The following is a 7,179-nucleotide window of genomic DNA, read 5'->3' on the forward strand; positions in this document are numbered from 1 at the left end:
TCCCAGCTACTCGTGAGGCTGAGGCAGGAGGATCCCTTGAGCCCAGGAGTTTGAGGTTGCTGTGAGCTTGGCTGACGCCCCAGCACTCTAGCCTGAGCAACAGAGTGAGACTCTGTCTCAAAAAAAAAAAGAATTTATTTTCTGGCTCTTCAGATTTCACAAATGGATATTTCAGCTTTCTGGATCTCCGTTGGGTCATCGCATTTCATTCACAATGCAAATTCCCATAAACCAGAACACCTGTGTAATAAGTGTCTTAACTCCACTCAACTATCTTTTTAATTGTGGCAAAGTTCACATCACATAATATTACCATTTCAACCATTTTATTGTAAGATTCATTGGCACTTAGTACATTCACAATGTTGTGTAACCATCACCATTGTCTAGTTCCAGAATATTTGCAACATCCCAAAAGGAGTCTTCTTCTTACCCACTAAGCAGTCACCCCCACCAACTTCCGGCAACTACTCATCTGCTTTCTGTCTCTGTGGATTTTCCTATTCTGGATATTTCATATAACTGGATCAACCAACATTTTTTAGGCCCAGCACTTGCTAGGCACCAAAGACACAAAGATGAACAGAGTCTCACTTTGTTGTACAGGTTAGAGTAAATGCCATGGCGTCAGCCTAGCTCACAGCAACCTCAAACCCCTGGGTTCAAGAGATCCTCCTGCCTCAGCCTCCCGAATAGCTGGGACTACAGGCATGCGCCACCATGCCCAGCTAATTTTTTCTATATATATTAGTTGGCCAATTAATTTCTTTCTATTTATAGTAGAGATGGGGTCTCGCTCTTGCTCAGACTGGTTTTGAACTCCTGACCTCAAGCAATCCGCCTGCCTCGGCCTCCCAGAGGACAATCTGTTCTTAACCAGAGCACTGCTGAGTGGGACAAAACAAGCTAAAAAAAAAAGCAACTATAGTACGATGCGATGATTGTTGTAATAGAAATGTGGATATTGTGGCAACATAGATGAGGATGATGGGGGTAAGCTGTATGAAGTAAGATTTGAGTTGGGGCACGGAGGCAGGAGTTTGCTCGACGGATGGGGACACAGCAGGAGAGTAGTGTCGAGGAGAAGAGAGACAGGGCAGGAGAGGTAGCAGCATGAGCAAGGCACAAGGGCATGCATGGAGTTGGACAGCTCTATGCTCAAAGGTGGTAGACAAAGCACACACCAAGCACATTACCACCCCAGGGCCTTTGCACTAGCCGTTCCCTTCCCCTGGGACACTCTTCTCTTAGATGGCTGCCAGGTTGGCTGGATCCCTTCCTTCAGATCTTTGCTTAAATGTCACCTCCTCAGAGGGGACTCCCTTGACCTCCTTATCATAACAGCATCTTCTATCCCTCTCTATCCCCTTACTCTGTTTTTTTTTTTTCTTGATAGTACTTATCATCACTCTTGCCCTATATTATATACATTAATACGTATATTTGTTTCTCTGTTCATAGTCTATCTCCCCAACTTGAAGGTAAGCTCCACAAAGGCAGCTCTATCCCTAGCCATATGGCTATATCCCAGAACCCATAACAGTGCCTGGCACATAGTAGGCGCCCCCTAAATATTTAATGACCGAATGAGCAAACGCTTTGGCAGTATTGCAGCCAGGAGTTCCTCTGGGATCTGAGCTGGTTCCTGTTGTTGAGGACAACGTGACATTGAACCTGCAAATGTACAGGAAACCCAATTGGACCCTCTGCTTGACGGTCGGCTGTTTCACCTGCCTCCCTGTCATTTCTTTCCTTCAAAAAGAGGACAACACTTTGTGATCCCAAGTACTCTTGCTTTATTGTTTATTATGATTATGATTTTTTTTAAACCAATACTCATTTTTTTGTTTATTTAGCAAACATTTATTGAATCCTTTCCATGAGGCAGGCAGGTGCTGGGGATACAGAGAACACAACTGACCCAAGCCCTGTCCTCGTGGAGCTTCGAGGAGTGAGGGAGCCCACTGAAACAGCAAGCGGTTGCAGTACCTGTGATGCTTAAAGATACCGTTTTAAAGATGGGAAAAGCTTTGGGCGCAAAGATTCTCATTATGTATGAAAAATATGGTCCCAGTCGTATTTAAATATGCATAAAGGACCAGAGGAAATTCACAAAAATTTTATTGATGGTTGGTGGCAGAATTAGTAAAAGCACGGTATTAGGTCGAATGGCATGATATTGTCATTTTAAAAAAAATGTGTCTTTCATGGAGGTTTGTATAGAAAAAAATAAAAATAAAATAAAATAAAAAAATGTGTCAGTTATTTAATTAGGTTCTTTGTAAGAAATTTAGAACACCAAGTTGTGAAGATAATCTTCATTTTTCAGGGCAAACACAGATTGCAGGTAGCTCTGGAGCTGAGGAATAGCTTTGATTTTTGGTAAAATTTGCCGGTCCACAGCTCTCTGGTCAACCATGTGCTGCTCTGTAATCTCGTATTAATATTTCTCTTTTTCTGTGTCGACGATCTAATCTTCCTGGTGTCTGGGGCTTCTGTAACTTCTTCTTCTTCTTTTTTAGACAGAGTCTGACTCTGTCACCCTGGGTGGAGTGCAGCGGCATCATCGTAGTTCACAGCAACCTCAAACTCCTGGGCTCCAGCCATCCTCTTGCCTCAGCCTCCTGAGCAGCTGGGACTACACGTGCGCGCCACCATGTGTGGCTAATTTTTCTTTTTCTTTTTCTTTTTTTTTTTTGAGACAGAGTCTCGCTTTGTTGTCCAGGCTAGAGTGAGTGCCGTGGCGTCAGCCTAGCTCACAGCAACCTCAAACTCCTGGGCTCGAGTGATCCTTCTGCCTCAGCCTCCCGAGCAGCTGGGACTACAGGCATGAGCCACCATGCCCGGCTAATTTTTTTATATATATATATATCAGTTGGCCAATTAATTTCTTTCTATTTATAGTAGAGACGGGGTCTCGCTCTTGCTCAGGCTGGTTTTGAACTCCTGACCTTGAGCAATCCGCCCGCCTCGGCCTCCCAAGAGCTAGGATTACAGGCGTGAGCCACCGCGCCCGGCCATAATTTTTCTATTTTTATTAGACAGGGTCTTGCTCTTGTTGAGGCTGGTCTCAAACTCCTGAGCTCAAGTGATCCTCCCGTCTCGACCTCCCAGAGTGCTGGGATTACAGGCGTGAGCCACCTCGCCCGGCGACATTGCCATTTTTGTAAGTCAGTTTCATACAGCTCAATCTAATGGATTGGTGAAAAGGGCCCCAGGCAAACTTGGATTGAAATCCCAGCTCTAGTATACATCATTTGGTCTGCATCACCTCTGTTGTGTAACCCTGGACACAACCTCTCTCTCAGCCACAGTTGCCTCATCTGTAAAATGGGCAGAAAAATAGTCTATATCTCAGTGTTGTGGTGACGGTTAAATGGAATAATGTCTATAAGGTGCCTACCACACTGCAATCTCTGAATAAATGGTGGCCATAATTGCGGATGATGTTTTCCTCCTTCTTTACCGTATTTTCCAAATTTCCTATAATTGATAATTACAGGCCGGGCGCAGTAGCTTACGCCTGTAATCCTAACACTCTGGGAGGTCAAGGCGGGAGGATTGTTTTAGCTCAGTTCAAGACCAGCCTGAGCAAGAGTGAGGCCCTGTTTCTACTAAAAATAGAAAGAAATTAGACAAACAACTAAAAATAGAAAAAATGAGCCGGGCATGGTGGCGCATGCCTGTAGTTCCAGCTACTCGGGAGGCTGAGGCAGGAGGATTGCTTGAGCCCAGGAGTTTGAGGTTGCTGTGAGCTAGGCTGACGCCACAGCACTTTAGCCCAGGCAACAGAGCGAGACTGTCTCAAAAAAAAAATAAAGTAAAAAAAAAAAAATTACAGTTTTGTTTCTTTAATTCTAAAGCTAATAAACATAATAATTTAATTTTCAAAGGGGTTATGTTCCATTCCCTGGGGGCCTCGAGCCTGTTCCTCCAGCCCTGCTGCAAGCCAGACTTGGCTTGGTTGGACAAAAACAGTGATCCGGGAACAGAGCTGGATGTTTGTGCTTGGAGGGACCCCGAGAGCTTTATTTATAGAAGACACTCCGTCCCAGGACAAGACCTGCTCACTCACCCCAGCATCTGCTGCGTGGACTTAGCTGCCAGAGAGGCTGCCTCGACCCACCCTGCCCTCAAACCCCGGGTCACAGTGCTCAGTGTCCGCCTCGGGCACGACAGCCTTGGGTGCCGTACTCTTCCCTTAGGGGCTGCCTCTGGATCTGAGCCCAGAAACCAAGCTCAGCGTTTACCATGGCCAATACCCAGTGGGCTACACTTTCTGTTTGGGGTGATGAAAAAGTTTTGGAAATAAATAGTGGTGGGAATAAAGGCTACAGACTTTCACCAGATGAACAAGTTCTGGGGATCTAAGGTGCAGCGTGCATGGTGAAGGATGTGTTCGTTAGTGCAATTGTGCTAATCGTCACCCACAGTGTGTGTATATCACACTGTACACATTGAATATATACAGTCTTATTTGTCAATGAAACATTTTTAAAAAGAATAGTGACAATTGCGCAACATTGTGAGTATAATTGAATGTGATGAATGCCACTAAATTGTACACTTAAAAATGGTTAAGATGGCAAATTTTATGTTATATAGGTTTTATCACAATTTTTTTATAAGTAAAAAAAAAAAAAACAACCCAGGATGAAAGGACTAAAGGGAGAGAGGATTTCATGAAATAACATAGGGCTGGCCAACACCATGATAGGAAACCTGGCTTTAGGCCTGTTCTGCTCCTTATTTGGGTCCAATTCCTTTGGGGCTCAGCCTCCTCTTCTGCCAAATGGCCTGATACCGTGGTGCCCTCACAGGGTGGTCATGAAGCTCAACTATGATCAAACGTGTGAACCTCTTTTATAAAACATTCAAATCTTTTTTAGTTTTTTGTTGTTGTTTTGCAGTGGTGCAATCATAATTCACTGCAACCTCAAACCCCTTGGGCTCAATTGATCCTCCTGCCTCAGACTCCCCAATAGCTAGGACTACAGGCCATACCCGGCTAATTTTCCTTATTTTTTCAGAGACGGGTTCTTGCTATGTTATCCAGGCTGGTCTCAAACTCCTGGCCTCAAGTGATCTTCCTGCTTCAGCCTCCTGAAGTGCTGGGATTACACGGTTGTGAGCCACCATGCTGGCCTCAATAATTAATTACCATCATCACCCCATCACCACTGGGAAAAAAAAAAAAGACATAGAAGAAAGGAACAAATCCATCATAATCAAAATACCAGAGAACCACTCTTTTGATCTGAGGATGCCCGAAATTCCACCTTGAGGATTAGATTACTGTTAAATGGAAACTTCTAGAAATAAGGAAGAGAAAGGGGGAAACTAAAGGAAGCTCTCAAGCTCTGGTTCCTCTCCGTAAACAAGATGCTGTATTTTTTCTTGGGTTGGCTTTTGTGGGACTCCCAGGGAGGAGACGGTGAGACTGAAGGTGTCAGAGCAGAGCAGCTTAGACGAGCAAAGGGGCCGAAACAGGAAGACTGGGGCACCAAAGAGCCAGCCCAGCATCACAATTTGCCCCAGCATTAGGCAGGGGAGAAATGTCCCCTCTCCCCCGATCCCCGCCTTAGGTTGCCTTTCCCATCTTTCTCCTGGGAGATTTATTTCTGTCTCTTTTTTCATCTAAAGCAACGGAAATGAATCATCTTTCAGCCTGTTTAGTAAACAGCCCCATGCCCTCTGACCCCAGCTGTCCCACTGCTTCCTCTGTGGCTGCTCCAGAGCGAGGCCTCACCCCCTCACAAGCAAGACCCCTCAGGGCTGGTTATTCTTGGGAATGTTCTGCCCCCTCCCCTGCCTTCTGCAGTCCTGGCAGCTTGACCTCCTCCACCCTGGGGAGGATGGGAAATAACACACAGCATTCCAAGTGACAATTCCACGAGCTGACCAGAGGGGTAGGAGAAGCAAGGCAAGCACTATGTTTTGAGGGCTTTGTGTGCCATCCCATCAACCCTATTAGTGGTCTCACAATCCTCATTCTACAGATGAGGAGTTCAAGGCTCAAAGAAGTGAGGCCAGGCATGGTGGCTCACGCTTGTAATCCTAGACCTCTGGAAGGCTGAGGTGGGAGGATTGCTTGAGGTCAGGAGTTCAAAACCAGCCTGAGCGAGACCCCGTCTCTACTAAGAATAGAAATAAATTGGCCGGGCGCGGTGGCTCACGCCTGTAATCCTAGCACTCTGGGAGGCCGAGCCGGGCGGATTGGTCGAGGTCAGGAGTTCAAAACCAGCCTGAGCAAGAGCGAGACCCCGTCTCTACGATAAATAGAAAGAAATTAATTGGCCAACTAATATATATATATATAATTAGCCGGGCATGGTGGCACATGCCTGTAGTCCCAGCTACTCGGGAGGCTGAGGCAGGAGGATCGCTTGAGCCCAGGAGATTGAGTTTGCTGTGAGCTAGGCTGACGCCATGGCACTCACTCTAGCCTGGGCAACAAAGTGAGACTCTGTCTCAAAAAAAAAAAAGGAACTTGCCCAAAGACAAACAGCTGGTCAATGATGGAGCCAACACTTAAAGCCTAAATTTCTGGATTTCTGGATTCATTCTGTTATACCATGTGGCCCTGTGCCTGTGTGTTCAAAGGGGGTGTGGACAGGTCAGCTAGAATATCCCCCGCAATTTATGAGGATGGAGACCCGTCATCTGTGCGCATCAAGCCACGTGCGTACGATAGATGGGTGTTTGCCTGCAGAGGAGAGGGCGGGGATGCACAGTATGTATTTTACCAGGAGCTCCAGGAGTCACCGAGGACGATGTCAAGGAGTGACAAGCTTCCAGAACAGGAGAAGGGGATTTAATGAAATGCCCAAACTCAAGACCACCTATGCCCTGCCGTCACCTCGTGGCGATGGAACTCCACAGATCAACGCGCCCAGCTGTGTCCACCTCCGTGAAGCCACACTTCCTGGTGAACACAACCATGCGAGTATTTCTTGGACTTCTAAAAATGTGCAGGTGCTGTTTCTAGGGGCTATGAAGGGCACAGAAACAAAACTGCTGAGGTCGAACTTTCTAGTGTGGTCATGTGTTTGGTGGCAAGGGGTGAAATGCACACAAGTATGTGAATAACTGAGATGCGAGATAGAAAGTGCGGAAGCTCTTTTGCTATGACAATGGGTCCGGCGGTCATCTGTGGGGGACGTCTGTAAACTTGTATCT

Source organism: Microcebus murinus, chromosome 18 (genome assembly GCF_040939455.1).
Source record: "Microcebus murinus isolate Inina chromosome 18, M.murinus_Inina_mat1.0, whole genome shotgun sequence".
NCBI lineage: Eukaryota > Metazoa > Chordata > Mammalia > Primates > Cheirogaleidae > Microcebus > Microcebus murinus.